This window comes from Symphalangus syndactylus, chromosome 1, assembly GCF_028878055.3.
Source record: "Symphalangus syndactylus isolate Jambi chromosome 1, NHGRI_mSymSyn1-v2.1_pri, whole genome shotgun sequence".
NCBI classification, from domain to species: Eukaryota; Metazoa; Chordata; class Mammalia; order Primates; family Hylobatidae; genus Symphalangus; species Symphalangus syndactylus.
Genome location: NC_072423.2, coordinates 44,012,484 through 44,037,438, shown reverse-complemented (window position 1 = coordinate 44,037,438; position 24,955 = coordinate 44,012,484). Strand labels below are relative to the sequence as shown.

The following is a 24,955-nucleotide window of genomic DNA, read 5'->3' as shown; positions in this document are numbered from 1 at the left end:
GGACAGCTTTCTCCTGTTCTGTTCTGAGTGATTTTTGTCCCCTTAAATGTTAGATATCTCATTTTTGCTATACAAATTTTTTCTGGTCTTGAAGTTTATTTGCAAATATTCTTATTGTAACATCAGAGGAGTTGTCACCTAGTGACTATAAGAGCTACAAAGAAGCAGAATTATTTTAAAAATATACAAGAGCATGTGTATCTACAGTGGATGCATCTTTCTAAAAAGCCATTTTAAAAAATATAACCTTCCTTAAAATTCTCCAAGAGCCCCCAGCGCTTATCAGATAAGGTATAAAATGCTAAATAGGACATTCATACATTCCATGATGTGGTCCTTGCTTATTTCTCTCATTTTTACCCTTACCCCTCCTCAGTGTGTTCCTTCTTTGAGGCCATTATATTTAAATTCTTTAAGCCACTCTATGATTCCATGCCTTTGCTTACTCTGTTTCATTGTCTTAAATGCCTTTCTTGGTCTTATTCAAGTGTCAAAAAACTAGTCAGATTTTAAAACACAAGTTGAAAAATCATCTGTCCTAAATAGTTTCTGTTGAGGTTCTCTGTCAGAGAACTGCAGTCCCCTCCTGTCTCGTCTGTGGACCTCACTGATTCTCGCAAACACTACTGGGATGACTTTACAAAAAAAATGATTTTAATTATTACTTACTTCTATTTGATTATAAATGTTTATCTTCCTCTATCAGACTCTTAGTTCTTTGAGCCAGAATCTATATACATTTTCTCTGCACCCCCAACAGCTAGTTCAGTATCTTGCACATGGCATATGCTCATGTAATGCTGTTCAGAGAGTGAATTAATAGTGTGTGGGATCCCTTTCCATGTGGTCACTTTGGGATGGAACATCATGCTTCTGCTAATGTGCCAGTAGCCAAACTATTTGGGGAAATTCTATTTTGAAATTCAGAGCCACTTCAGAGCCATGCGAGAAAGCAATGTTGGTCTTAGATAGCTTTTTGTTATTGGAGAGAAAATAAAATATACTAAAATACAAAAATGAAGTCCACCTAGAAGGTAAGAATTGATAACCCTTAAGAAGTTTCAAGTAGGCATTAAACAAGAATTGCGTGAAAAGGAGGAAACAGCAGAGATGAATGTATTCCTTTAAAGACAGCACCCCACATTATATACTGTACTACTGAGAATATTTTTCCAATGGAAAGTGCAATCTTTGTTTCTACAATTATAGAGCACTGATTTAATTTTGTTTTCTACATTTTTTGAGTAATGTTTGAGAATATCTTAAAAGGTTACATCCATTTTCTACTAAGTATTATAGGATTTGAGTCCATCTTAATATATTACCATTCGATTCTTGTTGAAATAATAAAAGCAACTATAAATTTTTTATAAAACTTAAAAATATCATATTCTTGTTTGATAGTCTCAATATATGAGAGAGATTGAATATAAAAATGGAATAATAGACCACATATAAAACTAGACCTCTGACTCATTGCCTGCAGGAATTTGCCCAGAAAACCAACCCTTTATCTACAATAAACAAGCAGAAAGCCAACCTGCTATAAATCAGACTTGCAGATAGTCAGATTGCTATCACTAACAACAACACAGGAAGCTAAACAATGATATCTATAACAATCAGCCCTGAATGGCCAGTCCTTGATTAATAACTGACAACTTTCCCGACTTTTGTCCCAACTTAGGACCAATCACAGAGAACTATATATGTAGCTCCAAGCAATCACCTAGGTTGGCTCACGTGTATTTGGCCTGCGTACAACTTCCCCATGCCAATAGCTTCCACTGGGGCACACTGGAAGCCTTCCCCTTGTTTCACTATAAAGCTTTCTTTCCCCCTCTCCTATCTGCCTTTGAGTCTTTCCCAAAACACAAGTAATAGTGACTTACTCCCTTGCTATAGCAAGGTCTGAATAAATAGACATTGCGTTTCTTACTTGGTTGGTTTTCACTTATTTCTATATATGTGATGCTCATATTTTTTTCTCCTTCAGAACGTGATAAATATTGGACAACTTATGATTATTCCACGTATTTTTGTCGTGAAGAAATGTGTGGAAAAATGACCATAATTAATAGAATGCTTCCTTTATTTTTAGACTAGAGAAAACTATATTTAGAATCCGGTTGGATTCTGATTTAACATAATAGCTCTTCTCAGTTTCTTCTTTTGTATTTTCACTGTTCCTGATTATCTACTTGCTAATTGCAGTTTTAATTATACTCTCGTCTCCAAGGGTCAGGAATCTTTTTGAGAGAAGAAAAAAATAATAAGAGTAGTCAATATCCTGTTCACAAATAAACCCCAAATATGTTGCAATTTTTTGTGAATCAGCAGTTCCCAGTTCTTTCTTTGCAGCCTATGTTTGAAAATTTACCTGACAGATGAGGAAACTACAGTGAAGAATATTTTAATATGCAAGACACTAGTGCTGATCGATGGGAAATTACTGGGTAAACTGCTGTGAATTGCAATCTGCAAGCAGCAGCAGAATAGAATGCCATTCTGGCTTAATTGTTCCCCTTGGTAGATGGTGTCCGTGGGATGCTACTCTAGCTGTTTTGAAATCACCTTGTTCCTGGGAATTATGATCATGAGATCTCTTCACAACTAGTCTGCTGACTTGTATATCATGTTAGATCAAAGAAAATGCTGTAAATGCTAGTTAAGTTGGGGGCCCCAGGCTGTTTGTACTCAATTACAAATGCTATGTGAAGTTTTATTTTTCTTTCTGAGAATGTACTTAGGAGAAGATAAATACTCTTTGAACTGGAGTTGTCTAGCTAAGACCTACTATGGTGCTTAGATTTTACTTCTATATGTTTTGCCCTTGAGAATCTGATGTGGGCTATAGTCAACAGATTTTATTTTAAAAAAGAAGCAAAAGAAGAAAAAAAAGAAAAAGAAAGGAAAGAAAGAAAAGAGAGGGAAGAAGGAAGGAAGGAATTATTCATTTTAAATCAACAAGAATTTTCTGATTTTTTCTAATTCTGTTTGTCAGTGTGGCTTTTTGCTATGTCAGGTCATAAAGGAATTGAAAAAAGTTTATTCTTTGAAGAAAGACACCTGCAAATGAAACAAATATACTGGGCTGTAAATATTTTGTCTGTATGCAGTCTCTCCTCTTTCATTTTGACTCTTTAGAACACCTGCACGTGCCCTCCAGAAACAAGCACCTCTCTCTCTTGAGGTTTTTCCTTCACTGTTCTGGCAACTGAGTCATGCAGTACCCTGAGCACAGTGCTCCCTCTTGGGCAAGGCACCAAATGCCAACACATTTTATCCTTCTCCTCGAACCAAAACTTAACTCTATTCCTTTGGGGCATCTCCTTATGAATTTGGTTACAAATCAGTTTATACTTAGGTGTTTAGAGATAATCCAAGTTTACTTATTATACCTTAATATATATTTTAACAATGGACTCTTGAGAAAGGCCATGGTTCTTCATAATGGGAATTTAAAGCCCTATTGAAAGCCAGTGAGGGAGATGTAAGAGGCTGTTGGCCTGCCCTGAAATGACATCATGATAGGCCTTCTAACTTATCTGTGCAAAGCCCACCCTTGACCATGATGTCATAAAGAACCAAATATGATTCCAGAAAGTTTGAAGGCTTTATTCCTCAAAACGTAACCTACCAAAAAAATCCATAGAATTCCCAGAGTGATGCTTTGATGTGGTCTTATTCTCTCTGAGTTGTTATTTCTATCTCAGGCACTCCATCTCTAGGTACTTCTTCTGAAGATAGCAAATCAATCCAGAAAGAGATTCCCTGCACACCCTCAGCAGGAGCTAAAATCTTGTATGTTCTCTGTTCCCAACACATTTGAGAGAACTGAGGTCTTGTTTGTAGAATTAGGATTCGATTTAAGTGTTTCTGTTTATTGGTCCCTCCCTTGCTATGTTTGTAGTGTGTACTGTGCCTCTATGGAAGACTAAGAGTAGATTTCAGATACCTCCTGCTCTGGCCCTATTCTGTTCTTTGTGCTTCCTATTCAGCAGCAGGTCTATGGGATGCAAACCTTCCTTTTAAGCTGGGGTTGCTGCCATCTGCCTTCCTTTCACAAGGGGCTTTGAGTCACACCAAACTGAGATCTGCAGTTTCATGGTGTGACCTTGGCTAGTAGATTACTTAAACTTTCTCACCATTATTTTGTTTTTGTTGTTGATTTTCAAAATGGAGCTAATAACAGCTACTTTATAAAAATCTTTGCAAAGATTTAGAGCATTGTAAAATGCATAGCCTGGCATATATGCTTGGTGCTCAGAAAAATGTGGTCCTCCTGGCTCTGTTTTTCACCTTGCTAATCTCTTTGATTCTAAAGACAGATAAAAATTAACAAAGCATCTTTTTTATGAAACAAAATGCACATAAGGTTAAAAAGTGTTAAGAAATTATAAAACCAGGTCAAAGAATTACTTCAATTTTTCTGAGTCATTACTGAAGGAGTTAGGATACATGAATATGCTATGATTTAATTTATAGGTGGTATCAAAAGGATACCTGATCTTGCAAAAATGACAGACAATGTGTTGAATTTTGAGGAGTAAAATATAAACCACTAGATGTGAAGTTTTTCCTTTACTGATTGGGAATCAGCTAAAGTCAGGAGTCGGTGGACTTCTGACTTACTGACTTCAAAGTTATGGAATTGGTGAAGCTTGTCTTTGGTACCCCTTCCTGATTTCTTTTCTCCTGTTACTCTTTGTTTTTTTTCGTATGTGCAATGGCCAATTTCTCTTCTCTTTCTCCTTAAAAACTCAAAAGAAACTGATAACAGTTATTCAAATAGCAGTCATTATAAATCTCTAGTTTCCATCACTCAAGGACCTTTACATTTTCAACATTATATATAGGAGTAGAAAGATTGGTCCCTAATTGAAGGGATTTGAGCCATTTTCAAGTGCAGCAAGAAAATACTTAGAGTAAAACAGAAGCCCTTTCCCAAATTCCTGAAATACCACCAGTAATAATCACATTTGATTTTTCTTTTATAAAAAACACTGATCTTTGAATCTGTCCCATTGAAAAGATTAGAAGATTTGAATACAAGCATGGGTGCCTTAAGAGCTATGCATGCCCCTGAAAAGACCTAGAGAATAAAGTCCGGGACCTGTAAAAAGAACATACTGTTATACACAGCATGTGCAGATATAGAACAGCACAGCTATGTAGCAGTTTCAGTAACTGTAAAATTATTAAATATAAAAACATAGGATGACAAATGTGAATATGCTTTAAAATCATTTCACATCTATGGGACTGAAGCAATGGAGATTTCATGAATCAGATATCAACATGTCCAACTAATATATGGACTTTTCAGGACATAGGAATAGCTCTTCTATCTTTTCACTTGAAAGTAAGTAAAAAGATAGTAAGCTTGTGTTTTTCTGCAATAAATATTATTTGTTTGGTAATTTATGTAGTAAAATTACACAGTAACAATAATTGCTCTAATGACCCACTTTCATTGTTTTGACACAAAGAAATCAATTGTTTTCAATAAAAAGAAATATATTAAATAGAACTCAGTATTTCCAGATGAGCTCGTTTAAATAAATTTGTTTACAATATTTAGAACAAACTACACACACACACACACTCACACACCGCACATCAGTTTTTGTCCAGGATAAAGTTTGTATGACTGCAATGATAAACCCTGAAATATGATTGATTTGGATTTCCTAGTTGATTTAAGGCCTTACTGTTGGTTTAAGTACAGTCTTTTTCTTTGATTTGAATTGTGCTTATATGCTTATATGGACATATCTGGTGCATATGCTTTTAGGTATGCACACAAGTCTTAAAAAACTAATTTATATTTGAAAAATGCAGAAGTACTTTTATTTATAAATGTATGTGTGTAGCAATAAGGCAAAGTTTCTTAAATAGATAATTAGCCTAGGAAGTGGATATGTAAGAATATGAATATTTATATTAAATTTCTCACTCTTTCTCTGCAATAGACAGTTGGCCACTAGCCTTAGATAGCCAAGACTATTTATTTTTATACTCTATATTCTATATACCAAAGAGGTGCAAATGTGGAAATCTTGAATTTAAGACAGCAGGTAAGGCTACTTATAAACCCATGAGATTTTAAAGATTTTACTCTGTAATTACACAGACTTCTCCACAAGTAATTGTTTATATAAAGTGAGAGTTTCTTAGTCCATCCCTGCTGCTATAACAACATACCACAGACGGGGTAATTTATAAGCAACACAAGTTTATTTTCACAGTTCTTGAGGCTGGGAAATCCAAGATCAAGTCGCTGGCAGATTCAGTGTCTGGTGAAGGCTCCATCTCAGCTTTTTTAGACAGCTCCTTGTTGCTGTGTCCTCACATGGCAGAAGGCAGAAAGGCAAAAACGCATAGCTGGTTCCCGCCAGCCCTTTTATAAGAGCATTAATCCCACTGAGAAGGTCAGAGCCCTTATGACTTAATCATCTCTTAAATGTTTCACCTTCTAATACAATCACTTTGGGGCTGAAGTTCCAACATAAGAATTTGGAGGACACATACCTTCAAACCATAGAAGAGGGTTAGTTATTCACTTACTCAATATGTATTGAACATACTATGACCCAGGCACTGTGCCAGATATTCAGAAGACAACGGTGACTAAGAATCCAATTCCCAACAATAAGGAACAGGGTTTAGGGAAAGACTGATGAGAAAGCAGTGGTTACAGAAGAGATCAATGTTCTGTGATGATAAATAATGAAACATATAATGCAGCTACTTTAGGGAGTCATTGAAGACACTCAAGAAGAAACAAAGGATAAAATGAAAGAAGAAGATGGTAGAAACAATAAAGTCATGAAGAAGGCTTTAGGCAGAGGGTGAGGATATGCTAAGGCTCAGAGAATTCCAGGGGATCCCAACATACTCAATACATTATAAAGTAAAGGGCAGGTGGTAAACAGAGACTGATGAGGAAAATAAGGGCCAGGTCATGAAAGGTCCTCATGCTGACCTAAATAATTAAGATTGCAAGCTGTTACAATAGAAACCATGGAAAGATTAAACAGGAAAATGATCCAACAAGGCTGGACCCTCAAAAGATTACTCAAGGTGCAGCATGAAAAATATATTATTAGGAATCAGGAATTGGGGTGGAAGATACGCTGCTTCGAGATTTTGTAATTTTGAAAAGAGTATTGGTAGTCTGAAATCAGATATTTTACTTGTAGTGAAAGAAATACAAACATTTCAGAGGCACTATATATGGTGGTAGAATCCAAAAGGCTTTATGAGATATTAAGTGAAGGGAATAAAAAATGGTAAAAGCGGATGGGTGCAGGGGCTCACACCTGTAATCCCAGCACTTTTGGAGGCCGAGGTGGGCAGATCACGAGGTCAGGAGATCAAGACCATCCTGGCTAACAGGGTGAAACCCCGTCTCTACTAAAAATACAAAAACAAAATTAGCTGAGTGTGGTGGCAGGCACCTGTAGTCCCAGCTACTGGGGAGGCTGAGGCAGGAGAATGGTGTGAACCTGAGAGGCGGAGCTTGCAGTGAGCAGAGATTGCGCCACTGCACTCCAGCCTGGGTGACAGAGCGAGACTCCGTCTCAAAAAAAAAGGTAAAAGGGAAAACTGATGCCTGTTTTTCTGATTTAAGTAACCGGTTTTATAGTGGCATTGTTTAAAGCAATAGGCAGGATTTTAACAGGTACTATTTATTAGTCAGAGTAATTAAAGCTAGCTGCTTATATTAAAAACTCTTAAAGCCCAATGGCATAAGAAAATTGAAGACTAGACTAGATGTTGCTCACCTCATAGTTTTGATAAAGAAGACAGAGTTTTCCTAGTGGCCACTCAGGAAACTTGGCTCCTTCCATCATTTGCTTAAGATAGAAATAAAAGGCATTCAAGCAGTAGGAGAGGAAGCCAAACTATCCTTATTTGCAGATAATATGATTCTACACCTAAAACTGCCAAAAAGTTCCTTAATCTGATAAACAACTTCAGCAAGTTTCAGGATACAAAATCAATGTAGAAAATCACTAGCATTCTTGTATACCAACAATATCCAAGCTGAGAACCAAATCAAGAATGCAATCTCATTTACAATAGCCACAAAAGAATAAAATACCAAGGAATATAGCTAACCAGTGATATGAAATATCTTTACAATGAGAATTATAAGACATTGTTCATATAAGTCAGACATGACACAAAGAAGTGGAAAAACATTTCATACTCATGGATAGGAAGAATCAATATCATTAAAATGGTCATACTGCTCAAAGCGATTTACATATTCATTGTTATTCTTATCAAAATATCAAAAACATTCTTCACAGCATTAGAAAAACTATTTGAAAATTCATATGGAACCAAAAAAGAGCTAGAATAGCCATGGCAATTCTAAGCAAAAAGAACAAAGCTGGAGGCATCATGTTTCCTGATTTTAAACTATACTACAAGGCTACAGTAGCCAAAACAGTATGGTACTGTTACAAAAGCAGATACATAGACATATGGAACAGAATACAGAACCCAGAAATAATGCCACACACCTACAATCATCTGATCTTCCAAAAAGTCAACAAAAATAAGCAATGGGGAAAGGAAGTCCCATTCAGTAAATGGTTCTGAGATAATTGGTTGGCCATATGCAGAAGACTGAAGCTGTACCCCTTTCTTTCACCATATACAAAAATGAACTCAAGATGGATTAAAGATTTAAATGTACAAGCCAAAACTGTAAAAACATTGGAAGATAATCTAGGGAATACCATTGTGGACATAGGGGCTGGTAAAAATTTCATGACAAAGATGCCAAAAGCAATCATAACAGAAACAAGAATTCATAAATGGGACCTATTTACACTAAAGAACTTTCACACAGCAAAAGAAGCTACCAACAGAGTAAACAGATAAACTACAGAATGGGAGAAAATAATTGCAAACTGCACATCTGACAAAGGTTTAATATCCAGAATCTATAGGGAACTTAAACAAATCAACAAGAAAAAAACAAACAATCTCATTAAAAAGTTTCCAAAGAACATGAATAGACACTTTTCAAACAAAGACATACAGCCAACAAGCATATGAAAGAATGCTCAACATCACTAATTATTAAATAAATGCAAATCCAAACTACATTGAGATACTATTTCAGCAGTCAGAATGGCCATTATTAAAAAGTCAAAAGATAACAGATGCTAGCAAGGTTGCAGAGAAAAGGGAATGTTTATACACTGCTGGTGGAAATGTAAATTAGTTTAGCCATTGTGGGAAGCAGATTGGTGATTTCTCAAAGAACTCAAAGCAGAATTACTATTTGACTCAACAATCCCATCACTAGGTTTGCTGAAGAATTAAGGATTATAAAAAGGAATTCAAATTATTCTACCATAAAGATACATGCATGTATTTTAATTGCAGCACTATTCACAATAGCAAAGTCATCAAATCAAAGTAAATGCCCTTTGATGGTAGACTGGATAAAGAAAAAATATGTATCTGATTTAATGATTTTTCTACTGTGAATGGTGATGACTTTGCTATTGTGAATATATATATATATATCACATGGTGTGTATCTATATATAGATACATAGACATATGTATCTATGTGTCTATATACATATACATAGACATAGACATACACACCATGGAATACTAAAGAGCCACAGAAAGGAACGAGACCATATTTTGCAGCAACATGGATGTAACTGCAGGCCATTATCCTAAGTAAACTAACATAAAAACAGGAAACCAAATACTACATGTTCTCACTTATAAGTGGGAGCTAAAAACTGAGTACATATGGATGTAAAGAAAGAAGGAAACAACAAATACCACAGCCCACTTGAGAGTGGAGAGAGGGAGGAGGCTGAGGATCAAAAAACTACCTACCAAGTACCATGCTTATTACCTGGGTGTTAAAATAATCTGTACCCCAAACTCATGTGGCATGCAATTTACCTATATAACAAACCTGCACATGTATCACTGAACCTCAAAAAAAGAAAACAAAAGAAAAACCTTTGGGTATAATTATTGGTACCTGGAACAGACATAAAGCGAATTAATCAGAAGCATAGTACACTTTTGAGATAAATATATTGACAAAGAAACCATAAAACTAATGTGAAAAACAATCCACTTGATTGTTTGAAACATAAAATGATCTTTAGGCTTTCTACTTTCCAGAAGAAGGCAGGCTTTAAAGTCCATACAATATCCAAGTATGTGTAAAAGGAGGAAACTTTTGGGCAGACAGAAAAAACATATTTCCCCTTCTTCATTGCATCAGAATGGGGCCACATGACTAAGTTCTGGCTGCTGGAATGTGGCCAGAAGTTTTGTCCACCCGTTGCAGCCTAATTGCTAGAATGTGCTACATGATGTTTAATGTGTGTGCTCTGACTCAGTTGACCATGTGACAGAAACTAAAAGACCACAGGGTGGATGAAGCTACACTGGGAGAGCATTGATGTACATGAGAAAGAAACTTCCAAGTGTTAAACCACATGTATCAGAGGTTAGCTGTTACCCTAGCATCAATCATTTTTTTCCATCAGTGTAGGCTTAAGAGAGAAAATGATGCTTTCAGTTTAAAATAGTTTGACTCAGCCACCCCTTTGGGATGTCTAGAGTCCAATACGTAGGTCTATTAGAAATTGCAGTAGACGACATTACCCAGGAATTAAGTATGCGGTGAGAAGAAAAGGGAGCCATGGGTCTTACTCCTGAGGAACTCTGTCATTTATAGATGGTCTGAAAAGGGTTGTCACTAAAGGAAGCTACTAAGAGTTGATCATGGATATAGAATGAAATTTAGGAGCCTGTATTGTCACTAAAATACAGAAAGCAGGTGCTTCAAAGAGGAAGCAGTTCACCAAGCAATACTGTGCAGAGACATAAAAAAAGATAAGGGTTGAAAGATGCCCATTGGGGTCTCATTGATGATTCTCAAAACCAGCAGTTTTATAGGAGTAGTGAGTGTGGCTCCAGATTTCAGTGGGCTGGAGCCTGAGTTGAAAGTAAAGAAGAAAAAGTGTGTAAGTGATTTCCAAGAATCTTGGATGGAGGTGAAGAATAAGATAATAATGTAACTAGAGGAATGTATAGGGTGAAGGCAGGATTTTAAGACATGAGAGGATAAGAAACGGGTGAATGATTGACAGGCAGCTCTTCATCTCTGCTGGTGATTACAGAGAATCCCATCTTACACATATTATAGCTCCACTTCTAATCCCAAAACAATTTCCACACTTTTTCTACTTTCCTGTGAAGTTAGATTGTAAAGTTCTTCAAGTCAGGGGATGTCTTCTATCTCTATGTCTTCTCCAGGGCTAAATGGACATTGAGCAAATAAGAGTGTCATAAATATTTTATTGATATTCAGCCACAATAGGTTTTGTCACTGCTTGATGAGAAATCAGATTCTGAAGAAAATTCATGGTATTACATTTCAGAAATAGGAATAGAATAGAAGAGAAACAGGATCCAATTTTCAAGAATTTTGATGGAATTTACTAGAGAGTTTTCAGAACATTCTTCTGTAAAGATTCTTAATATTAGTTTGCCACTAGCAATTACCATAGCATCAAATATAAAACTGCATATATATGTTATAAAATACTTACATATTCCTATAATTGTAGTTTTAATGTGACCTTTTAAATTTTTATTTCATTTATTAATCATATTAATGCTAATAAACTACTAATAAGTGCACCTTCACTTTTATCTTATTTAACTTTCACATTAGGTAAATCTAGTCCTGATGCAATCCAGGAAGGTAGGCTAGAAGATATATTTCTTTCTACTTCGTGACAGGTGGGATTCGAATTCAGTTTCTTTACTTCCCAGTCCAAGGATTTTGCACTATACAAGCTCAATACATGCATTTTTGACATTTATGTCTCAAATATTTGGCTGCATACACCTAGTCCATTTTTGTGTCTACCTTCTTTTCCCTAGGTTCTTTGATCTTTGGTATGTTTGAAATGAAGGATAATTATTTCGTCTAAATTGAAATGACTGCATAACACATCCATCAAACCTATATTTGTTAGATGGCTTATAGATCATGAAAATTTGAGGACTAGCTCCGTTTGAGAAGCCCATTCAGGCTGCCAGAAACCCTTTTCATCTTACCGGGCTGGCACTTAAGGTCTTGGCTCTGTATCCAATCTTAGGGTACTCAGGGAACAACAACACACTTGCTCGCATTCTGCAAATCTTATTAATAACGTTGCTCAGTGGGTAGGTAGAAACTAGTTAGTAGGGTGAGGATATTATCTGTGCCCTTATAATAAATTGATGCTGTTTGTTGTCTACATGTGAAGCTTATTCTGGCCATAGCAGAAAACTGATACCAGTAAAGGCAGTGGATCAGGAATGCAAATCACTTCAAACTACAGAAAATTTTAATGTCTAAAGATTATCTCAAAAATACATTTAGTTTAAAAAATAGCAGCTCATGCTACTAGCTGAAGTTATAACATGATAACTCCACTGTGATTATCTTAGCAACGGTCAATCCGCGTTTTAATTGTCTCTTTGTCAAATTGTAGTTAATGACCTTTCCTTCTCATGAAGGTGGAATAAAATACGCCTTTGGAAACAAACAGAAGGGAACATAGTCTAATGAGAAATTCAAATGAGTGATACGGAGCTGCCGAGCTTGCACCTAGTACTGTACTCTGAATGGCATGTTCTTAGTAATCAGATATTTTTGAAAATTATTTTAAAATTATGAAAAAAGATAATTGGTTGTCAGCTGGAGACATTTCGGAGTTTTGCAAGCCAATTTTGAACTAAGTTTTATAGCCAAGTTCCAAATACTTTGAAACTGTGCTTAAATTGGAGAGTTAATCTCTCCCAGAAAATATTATCATTAAATTTCCAAGAGAAGAATGCCCCTTAGAAATACAGACATGGTTTCAATGAAAGAGATCTGGACTGATTAACTGTGCATTTTGTGATTAGGTTCACCAACAGTTATATATACATACAGATATTTTCTAGACAAGCCATTTAACTTCTCCATATGTTAGTTTTTTTCACTTACAAAATGGGAAAATAATACCTGTGCTTTTTGCAGTAATTCTAAGGTGTAAAATGTGTATTTCCAAAGGAATAAGTATTTAGAAAATATTTATCATTTAGTGATGCAAGGTTTATCATTAATATGTCCTAAATTCCATATTATAATTCACTAGCCATTGTGGACCTATAGTACTTCGAGATATGATACACTTTTCTTTTCTTTCCTTTTTTTTAGATTCTATTTTCAAAATTGGCTCACAGCTTGGATATATTTGAGTAAAGCAGCTCCTCCTTATGTCCCCAATCATATGGCTCTTGAGCATATAGGGAAGAGTGTGAAAGGAGAGGGTGGGAAACATTACATTAAAGATTCAAACTCCTAGAGTTTTTTTGATTTTTAGTGTGATCTTTACCAAAAAAAAAAGGAAGAAAAAGAGAAAAAAAGAGTCTATTAAGGCATCTTCTATGGTCAGATATATCTATTTTTTTCTTTTTTTAACTTTCATTAAGTGCCACTAAATATTAGGTTCAATTAAACTTTATTAATCTCTTCTGAGTTTTGATTGAGTATATATATATACTGAGTTTCAAGCAGGTATCTGCCTTTAAAGATAAGAGACCTCCTAAATGCTTTATTTTATGAGTTGCCCTGTTTCAGATTCAGCTTTGTATGTATATCACCTGTTAATATGTGTGGACTCACAGAAATGATCATTGAGGGAATGCACCCTGTTTGGGTGTAAGTAGCTCAGGGAAGTAAACCTAGCAAGTAGCATTTGGTTTCCTAGATAATGGTGCCATCTTTTTGGCACTGATGGAGACAATGAAATATTCATGAGTTTCTTAAAGCCTTTTGGAAAGAATGTGTGCTGGAATGGAACATTAATGAGCCAGTTTCTTCTGGTTTCATGCCAAGCAGGGGCTGTTAAATAATTAAGGTGTGACAAGCCAGAGTCTACACAGGAGGAGGTGGGAAGAATCAGTCGCTCAGCATTGGAAATGTTCCCCTGCCATCTTGAAATGAACACCCATCTGGTCCAAGTTATCTTACATTCCTTCGGGTATTCTCTTTAAAAACCTTATGGTATCCAATGCATTAAATTGTTTTGATAAAAACCTGCTTCAGGAACATTGAACTACTTCTAACATGTTTGGAAATCATTTAATTAGCCTTTATTGAGTGCGATCAGCATTGTGTTAGGCACTGGAGAGAAAAGCGAGATAATTGTGCATCAAGATTCCTGCCCTCTTGGATCCCCAAACTAGTCGAGAAGCTATGGAAAAAGTTACTGTGTGAACAATTGTTTAATTTTTTAGAGGTTGAAATGCTTTATGGAAAGATGCATTGACTGTTGAGTCAAGGAAGTTTTCATAGAAGATGAATGAGCTTGGGCCTTAGTGGAGATATTAGACATCCATGAGCAGAGGAGAAAAGAAGGTTTTATCTTAAGAGAAATAAGCAAATGAACAAAAGTATAGAGGAAGAAATGCACAAAAGAGGAAGAGAAAAAATAATCTGTGATGGTATATTAATAGCACTACAGAAAATAATGTCCTTGTTTTTCACACACTAAAATATATAAATAGTACAAGCATATGTTCTATAGGAAATGTTGAATTGATGGGACAAAGTGTTGACTCTTCAGGATATACAAACTCTGAAAGCAAAGGTGGCTTCTCAGCAGAGATTGCTTTAGTCTTTCAGCAAAGTAGGAAAACTGAATTCTGACGAGTTTTTATGAGTACAGATCTTTCCTATCAGGTCATGAAAACAGACATTTTCACAGTCTTGCATTAAATATGCAAAATCTCATGGTTCTTTCATAATAGAAAGTATTCCTGCTGCTTCCCTTGGTCATTCATATGTTATCCCCAGAATTGTCAGTCTGCGGCCTTCTCTGGAAGGCTGGGCTTTGCAGATCTTTAATGACTACATTTGCCTGTCTATATTTCTGTTTTCCCTTAAGCAACTGTTACTAAGCACGCACTGTGCATAGAATAAAAGGTTTTAAAAATGGTGTCTCTCTCTCTCTCTCTCTCTGGCTTACAATCTAGTTTAGAGAAAAACACAAATAAGAACATTGATAAACAGTCACCCAGAATCTTACCAAACAAATCTTATCTAGTATCTTTATGAATTTTCACTTAGCCTTTTTATCCTACATGGCATGTGTAGTTTATTTGTTCATTTTCTAGAATTATAATTCTGTCATATATACAGTTGATGTAACTTATCCCCTTTGTGATATGTTAAAACATATCCTATTCATTTGCAGAATATGCTTTTTAAAATTTTTTTGAGTCAGGGTCCCTCTCTGTTGTCACCCAGGCTGGAGTGCAGTGTTAACATCATAGGTAAGATCATAGCTTACCGCAGTTTCAAGCTCCTGGGCTCAGGTGATCCTCCAGCTTCAGTCTTCCAAGTGGCTATGACTATAGGGCCATGCCATCAAGCCCAGCTAAGGTTTTTTTTTTTTTTCTTTCTTGAGACAGAGTCTCACTATATTGCCCAGGCTGGTCTTGAACTCCTGGCCTCAAGCAATCCTCCCACCTTGGTCTGGCCTCCCAAAATGCTGGGATTACAGGTGTGAATGACTATGCCTGGCCTTTATTTGTAAAATATACTTAATTGCCACATAGTGTACTAAAATTTATTAAAATATTCTTGCACATTTATTTACATTTTATGCTTTATTACTAGCTTTATTACTACAATTAATGCTTTGATAAACATTATACCAATCTATAATTCACTCGTTTATTCTCAGAGTAATTTCCTAGATGTGAAATATTTGTTTCAAAATCTATCAGCATTGTTAGTGATTTTGGCACATATTACCAAACTTTCCTAAAAATACCAACTTATTATTCATTCAATATATGAGAAGGCCCATCTGTTTCATAAACAATTCCTTGTCAATTTGTATATGACCTTTGAAAAAGATCTTTGTTTATTTCATAGATGAAAATCATGACATCATTGTTTTTACTTGCATTATGTAAAAAGTTGAAAATTTTCTCATTTATTTAATGGATACTTATGTGGGATTTTTACTTGTGTGTGTGAGTTGTTTCATTATGACATTTTCTCACTCTTTTATTTCTATAAGTAGGCTTTAGTAACTATTAACAACAATAGTTATTTTTAAATTCTTCATAAAACTTCTAATAATTATAAATTGTATTTGAAAATTAATGAAAAATTATAGCCAAGGCTTGTTTATACCAAATGCAAGCATAGAAAGAAAATTGAAATCTTATTACTTTTTGTCATATTTAAGAATAGGTTTAAATTATCAGGCATAAGCTTTAGAGCCTGGTCATTTTCTTCTAATACGTAGATCTGATTTTCAGACCTAAGGTCCATTTGTTGGTCTTCATCACTTGATAACACACAACCTCCTACCTGCTAGGAGTTACTGAAATTCAGACATAGATTCCTAGGAGACAATGCTGTTTTTGTTTATTTGTTTTTTTATTGTTGTTTTTAAAGAGAACAAATGGTACATTTTATTATAAAGGGGAAATTTATCTTTAAATGCATGGAAATATTTGCTAATCATTGTTCCACCTTGGGGTTTTTGAACTTGCTCGTTCATCTCCCTGGTTTCTGCCAGCCGGAGGTAACAGCATCATTCCTGTTAATGTATAATTTCACTCCTCTATTACATTCTTCTTCTTTTACCATAGTCTTCCATGAGCTGCAGTCTCTTTTTTTTTTTTTTTTTTTTTGCTAATCCTTCCATATAAAAATCATGTTATTTGTTTTTGATATATAACTTGCAGCTTTAAAGGTATTATTTCCTCAAAGAAGAGAAAAAGTACCTCTGCCCTCGAAATACTTGCACACTTTTTAAAAATTTAAGAACAGCTAATTTTTAGAGTTAGGAAAAGGGAATCTTATTATTTTAGAATGTGCTGAATCATCCAATATAATGCAGCAATTTCAATTTCAATTTTACCCTCAGACTAATTGCCCAGAAAGAAAAATAAATATACAAGAAAGTTAGCTATGTACAAAGTGGCCAGATGAACAATAGATAAGAAAGGCATTTGGGAGATGATGTATTTATCTGTTCTTATCCCTTCTCATTCTATTCATTGAGGCAACTTAGAATAAGAGAATGACATCAATAGTGAAGGAAAAAAAGATAAATAGAAAACAAGACTAGAAAAGGATGAAATTAGTACATATAACTGCAGGCAGAAGTTACACATGTAGCTTTAATAATCTCAATGCTAAAAGCAAAGAGGGAATACAGATCAGTTTAAGATTCACAGTGTCCATGAAAGCAAACGAGCTGATCCAAGAGGAGGGCATTTCTTGATGCTGAGATGTACACACCTTATCTTGATGGATTTCATTAAAAAGTATTATTAACATTATAACAAAAAGACTTGAATAAAGGGAAGAGATGCCAGGAGGATACACTGACCTCAGGCAAAATAACTGGGCATACTAGTATATGATTTTCTAGCATTCCATATTTTTACCTATCAAAGACTTTTGACACTATAAATTATTGCATAGTTTCGTATTTTCCCTGCCAAATGGTGTACTCAATAATAGTTATTCAATGATTTTATTCTCATTGCCAGATATGTGGTATAGCAGCAATACATTTTGAGAAAAAAATATAAATGCATATATATTTTTAAAGAAAGGAAAGACATTTTGGGACCTGGATTGAGACGTGGTACATATTGGTGCTGGAGTTAGTGACCCAGGAAGGCCTGCACCAGGTTTTGTTTAATGATAGGTGTATCTACAAGTTGCAAAGACAATAGAGGTATATTGAATGAACCTCAGTCAATCAAATGACTTTCTGCTCTGTATTGCAAGTTGGGCAAGCTCAAGGTCAGTACATTGACATGGGAGAACTGAGTACAGGAGTTAAAGTCAAGAAGGATTGTTCTTAAGTTATGGAATTCTTGGGCTCACTAATGTGTTCGTATTCCTGGTTGTTGCCTATCCTCAGAAACACTGCCTTTGGGCTTAGGATGGGTATCTGCACTCCAACTCTGAATTTTGTCCTCTGCCTCTCTTGAACTTTTGTTACCTTCTTTTATTATTCCTCTATTGAGAACTACCTTTTATCAAGCATTTCCTGAACACTTGGGATAAAGTGGAAGAGAAATCCACAGCCTGCCTTCACATAGCTTGAATTCATAGGGATATAGACATACAAGGTTGAAGAATTGAAATGTTCCTACAGTTTATGGGATAATTTCTTGGGAAACCTAGTAGTCGTCCAGCCCTTGCCACCTTACAAAGCTATTTTGTTTTCCATTTTGTGTTGCTAAGTCAAACCAGAGTCTTACTTGCTCGCAGTTAAACTTGTCACATCAAGTTCTCGAATACTCATTGTGGGAACCGATCCACTAGTCAGGTGTCCTACCAGTCTGACAATCAGTTCATGCATTCCAACCACTGTCCTAGACTAGGTTATTTTCCAACCTTCCTGGCCTGCTCTCTTCTATTGCTGCAGTAGACTATGGTTTACTGCATTTGAAAGCCAGGAAGAATTCAGCAGAATTCAGCTCTGATACTCATCAGGAGTGTGACCTTGCAAAATTATTTAACCTTCTGATCCACAGTCTGTGAATAGGAATAATAATGCCTTTCTCTAAAGGTTTCTGTGAAGGTCAAAGCAGATGAAATATTATTCTCTCCCAGTGTCAGGCACAGCAGCCCTTATTTCCTATCTTAGTTCCCGAGAACATAGGTATAGCCAGTAAACTATGCCTGAAGGAAGGAAGTAGAAGTCTAGGAAACTGAAAAATGATTCAATGAATTTATAAGTTGGGATGATTTCCCTAGGCAGTACCCTTAAATAACCCATTGAAGGCTGTAATTTATTAGTAATGTTTGGGATAAAGTGACTTATCCTTTGGGAAATGTAAATGATGATGTAGTTATAATCATTGTTGCTTATTATCTTGTATTCATTTCACACTTCAAAATATGGTGAGTTAACTCTATGTAGAAACAAAATTACAATAACTAAGAACACCCAGCATTGGTAATTGTTTTGTATTCAAATCTGTTAAGATGTTTGTTATCTTATCTTTGCATAGAACTTTGTAAAATATTTAGTGATTAAATAAAAAAACTTCAGAAAAAACGTTTGCCATAAAGGAGAAAAATATAGTTTCTCTCATTTCTTGCAAGAATGCCAACTTGTGTGTGTGTATGTGTGTGTGTGTGTGTGTGTGTGTGTAATTTTGAATAGCACTAAAGTTTAGAGTGTCATTGTACTTTCTAAGTGTTGATTTGTGTTTTAAATCCTCCAGCTGGTGTAACATAAAGTGGCAATTTAGTTATATTTTTATTCAGTCAATCCCCCACACTTGCTCATACTTGCTCTTCCTAGGGCTATGAGCCTTTATTAAGGTTATAAAATGCTTTGACCTTCATCAAAGGCACAGTGACTTCCCTTGAGGTCCAAAGCATTAATGATGAGGTGAAATGCAAAATCATTATCTGAGGGCAGCATCTCTCCTACCTCAGTAGCTATTCAAATCATCCAATTGAAAGGCAAACCTATCCAAAAGCTAATAAAGAATTCTCCCCGGCAGTTGAAATATTGGACAAATTGCTTTTCAACTCATGATAGGATGTTAACTGGGTGACAGCCCAATGCTGCTGGTTCACTATATTCCACCTCTGTAAGCTGGGTAATTGATGGTCTTTAGGTCTAGAGGTCAACAGTTGTTGGTGAGTTTGCAATGAGAAACTTCACCATGGAAATGGGCCAGTGGTGGGTGTTTATGACTTGTCATTGTTTCAGCGTCAAAGTCTCTATGAGGAAAGCCATACTTATTTAGGGGTAGTGTCACATTTGCATTCGACAGTTTATGAAAACTTGTAAGTGTACTGGTGGAAAATTGAATGATGACAACATGAAAAAATGTTACTTATGTGAAAATCAGTTTATAAAGACTGTATCTCATTCCCTTCCCTTCAAAAACAAAGCAGTTTGCACCAAAGTATGTAACACTCATGGGTGATAGTGGTGACAAATAAGTGTCTCCAGTAAAATCAATCTGTTTATTTCATCCCAGATTTGAAGACTATATTAAAAAGGCTCATGTATTTGAGAGCTAGAATAAATCATGAGAGTTCATCTTGACCAGTTATTATCCCACTTTCATATATATAAAGTTACTCATTAGTTACATGGTTAAAAAATGGGGGAGTCCTTTAGGAATACATCAAAATTTGGATTCCTTATAATTATCATATTTATAGTGAGGCAGGTGTTCTTGGGCTTCGATTGCATAATGCAATCATTTGATGTATACTATCAGAAAGATAAAATACGTCCAGTTAAAAGGGATCTAAATAAACAACTAATTAATTTAGGCGTATCCATCTATTTCCTGTGTCCACAGAGAACCTGGATCTATATAGGTGAAAATGTAAGTAAGTTGGTAATTGTTGTCAACACATCATAATACTTGCTTGAAATAATATATTTACTGATAGATATAAAGATCAAATATATTTGCTTTTGACTCTTTTGACACAAACAAAGAGAAACAAGAGGGAAACTGTGACTGGGCTAAAGGAGCTAAAAACAAGAATCAGAAAGAGTAGTTCCACTCTAAATCTGAACACTAAAAAGGTATCTTGGTAGGTCAGAGCATACCTAAAAGTAAAGTGACTTGTGGGAAGTATATAAATTCTGAACTTTTTGTTAAGGTTAGAGAACTAAATTTAACCACTAATGTTTGTGTAGGTCTTGGTACTGCCAAAGCATTTCCTCATATAAACTGGGCATTAGCACGTAATACACAGAGCACTGGACTGAGAATCAGAAGACCTGGCTTCTCAGAATGACTCAGACAATATCCATAACAAACTTAAAAAGTTATTTTATTTGCCAAGGTCCTTAATTTTTTATGATATAAGATAATCTTTAAGGCTTCTTCTAGGTTCAAACTTCATGATGCATGTACATTCATTACTGTTAAATGTGTATTGTACACAAGAAATCCATTAGGCTGGTGTGACTAGAGTTATGTACACTGGGACTTTGGGCATCTTGAAGGCAGGAGGTCTGCCTCCTAAAGACTCAACCATCTGTTTCCTCACTTTTGAAGGAGCAAATATTTTTAAGGTAGCAATTGAAAAAAAAAAAGTCTAATAAGGAGAATTTTAAGGTAAATTTGCCTTGGACCTAGTTAGCCTGTGGTGCCCTATATAGAGTTAACTTCAGATTGGGGAGCATTTGGGTAATGCCTTCTAAAGACTACCCCTCCAGACAGTGTTTGGACTCTAGTTTCTCATGGAAAAGAGGAGTGAAAGGAGAAGCTGAAGAACTAGTGGAACTTATGTCTGTGTCTTCAATATTTCCTATAGATGAATACAGAAAAACAAGAAAGAAACAAAACTACTCCAAGCAATGCATTCAACATACTTGAAGGTAGAATATGGCTTAATTTTTAAATAACTGTAATCACAAAGGAAGGAAAGACAAATGAAAACAAACAATAAAACACCAAATTCCGGGAATTTCTTTTATGAGCCTGCCATGGCACAAGACTGAGATCAAACAAGAGCAATCTGAGGAAAAGTGGAGGGAGGAAACAAGAGGGAAGCTGTGATTGGGCTAAAGGTGAGCTAAAAACAAGAATCAGAAAGAGTAGTTCCACTCTAAATCTGAACACTAAAAATGTATCTTCGTAGGTCAGAGCATACATGGTAGGGAAAGAATTTAGTAGTGTGTGTCACTTGACATGGGAGCCCCCCAGAGCTCCTGGGGAAGAAAAAGACCAAAAGTGAGAGAGAAACACCTTTCATCAATTAAGTGGCAAGAGAAAAAGCAAAAGGGGAGATAGTAGGGCTCTGCAAGATAAAAGAGGGCAAACAAACAAACAAACTGGAGGACACCAGTTTTTCCCCCAATCATAAAAGTAAAACGAAAATCACTAAAGATTCTAGACTTTGATACCGTGACAGAAGAATATGCCATTATAAGTATTAATCTTATTGCCATTATAAGTATTAATCTTATAAGCCACCCCAAATCCACAGAATAAACAGAAGAAAGACAAATAAATCTAAACAAAATTACTGTAACATATCAGAAAATATGTTTTAGCACACTTCAGCTGATATTTTTTCCCTGTAGAAACATAAAGCAGGACTTACAGTCTCCAGTCCAGCATGAAAGAAGCTTAGAAGTGACTGCTCAATCCTAACAAGTAAAAAGTTCAAAAAAACTGAAATATCAACTCTTCTTAAATCTGTAAGGGTGGTAAGGTCATAGGACAAAGTGCTGCCCCCAAAATTGGAGAGACAGACAGGCTGGATACAGAAAATCACAACTTATTAGAAGCAGAAACCCATGAACAGAAACCTCCATTGAAACTAGAGCAGGGGTAGAAAAGCATGAACTGTAGCTGATGAATTGCTGGAGGCTGAGTGCTGAAGTAGAAAGTAGAATAAACTTATTGATTGTTGTATAGGCAATAGGTAGGATTTAAAGTATACTATTAAAAATCAACAAACCAGAAAGTAAAGTGTTAAATAAGAAATCAGGGGACAAAACAAATAAAATAATAAAAAGAAGTTAACAAATTAGATTATATAAAAACAGAAGTTGCGTGTGTGTGTATGCCTGTGTGTGTGTGTGTGTGTGTGTATTGCCTGAGTATATTGGGGCATACTTGTGCAGCGTGGTTCAGTGAGAATGCTCTTCCTTTAGACTTGAGTAAATGCTGTTGAAAGCACAGGTATCACTAGCATAGAAAAATATATGAGTGTATGTGCACAAATATGTATATATATATATACACACATATACATTTATCTCTGCAATGCGTTGTTTTTCAACTTGGAATTGACAACGTATGTGATTTTTTTTTTTTTTTGAGACAGAGTCTTGCTCTGTCGCCCAGGCTGGAGTGCAGTGGCGCAATCTTGGCTCACTGCAAGCTCCGCCTCCCGGGTTCACGCCATTCTCCTGCCTCAGCCTCTCCGAGTAGCAGGGACTACAGGCGCCCACCACCACGCCCGGCTAATTTTTTGTATTTTTAGTGGAGACGGGGTTTCATCGTGGTCTCGATCTCCTGACCTCGTGATCTGCCCGCCTCGGCCTCCTAAAGTGCTGGGATTACAAGCGTGAGCCACCGCGCCCAGCCATAACGTATGTGATTTTTATTACATGAACTGTTGTTGCTTTGACAGAAATGGCAAGTGGAACTAACACTGTGCAAACCCTAAGCACAGTTGCTGTGTTTATCTCTGTAATAGTGATAATATGATTAAGGGAATACAAAATATGTAGGATATGGACTAGCCATAGTGCTGGTGGCAAAAGGGAAAGAAAGGACATTACTCTTGAGCAAATGAGAGATACAGTCAGTGTTGGATTTCTTCTGGTATGTTTGGGTTTTAGAATTATATTCTTATTCTCTTTTTTGGTTATGTCTCTGCCAGGCTTTGGTATCAGGACGATATCCTTGATGAACATTGATGCAAAAATCCTCAATAAAATACTGGCAAACCGAATCCAGCAGCACATCAAAAAGCTTATACACCATGATCAAGTGGGCTTCATCCCTGGGATGCAAGGCTGGTTCAACATATGCAAATCAATAAATGTAATCCAGCATATAAACAGAACTAAAGACAAAAACCACATGATTATCTCAATAGATGCAGAAAAGGCCTTTGACAAAATTCAACAACCCTTCATGCTAAAAACTCTCAATAAATTAGGTATTGATGGGACGTATCTCAAAATAATAAGAGCTATCTATGACAAACCCACAGCCAATATCATACTGAATGGGCAAAAACTGGAAGCATTCCCTTTGAAAATAGGCACAAGACAGGGATGCCCTCTCTCACCACTCCTATTCAACATAGTGTTGGAAGTTCTGGCCAGAGCAATCCGGCAGGAGAAGGAAATAAAGGGTATTCAATTAGGAAAAGAGGAAGTCAAATTGTCCCTGTTTGCAGATGACATGATTGCATATCTAGAAAACCCCATCATCTCAGCCCAAAATCTCCTTAAGCTGATACGCAACTTCAGCAAAGTCTCAGGATACAAAATCAATGTACAAAAATCACAAGCATTCTTGTACACCAATCACAGACAAACAGAGCCAAATCATGAGTGAACTCCCATTCACAATTGCTTCAAAGAGAATTAAATACCTAGGAATCCAACCTACAAGGGATGTGAAGGACCTCTTCAAGGAGAACTACAAACCACTGCTCAATGAAATAAAAGAGGATACAAACAAATGGAAGAACATTCCATGCTCATGGGTTGGAAGAATCAATATCGTGAAAATGGCCATACTGCCCAAGGCAATTTATAGATTCAATGCCATCCCCATCAAGCTACCAATGACTTTCTTCACAGAATTGGAAAAAACTACTTTAAAGTTCATATGGAACCAAAAAAGAGCCTGCATCGCCTAGTCAATCCTAAGCCAAAAGAACAAAGCTGGAGGCATCACGCTACCTGACTTCAAACTATACTACAAGGCTATAGTAACCAAAACAGCATGGTACTAGTACCACAACAGAGACATAGATCAATGGAACAGAACAGAGCCCTCAGAAATAATGCCACATATCTACAACTATCTGATCTTTGACAAACCTGACAAAAACAAGCAATGGGGAAAGGATTCCCTATTTAATACATGGTGCTGGGAAAACTGGCTAGCCATATGTAGAAAGCTGAAACTGGATCCCTTCCTTACACCTTATACAAAAATTAATTCAAGATGGATTAAAGACTTACATGTTAGACCTAAAACCATAAAAACCCTAGAAGAAAACCTAGGCAATACCATTCAGGACATAGGCATGGGAAAGGACTTCATGTCTAAAACACCGAAAGCAATGGCAACAAAAGCCAAAATTGACGAATGGGATCTAATGAAACTAAAGAGCTTCTGC

At 35.9% G+C, this 24,955-nt stretch overlaps 1 protein-coding gene across 2 annotated transcripts in view; it reads left to right on the top strand.

Moving 5' to 3' along the window:
- PIK3C3 (phosphatidylinositol 3-kinase catalytic subunit type 3) overlaps positions 1–24,955 on the top strand; it is a 763,308-nt gene that overhangs the window by 723,892 nt on the left and 14,461 nt on the right. The window lies entirely within an intron of this gene.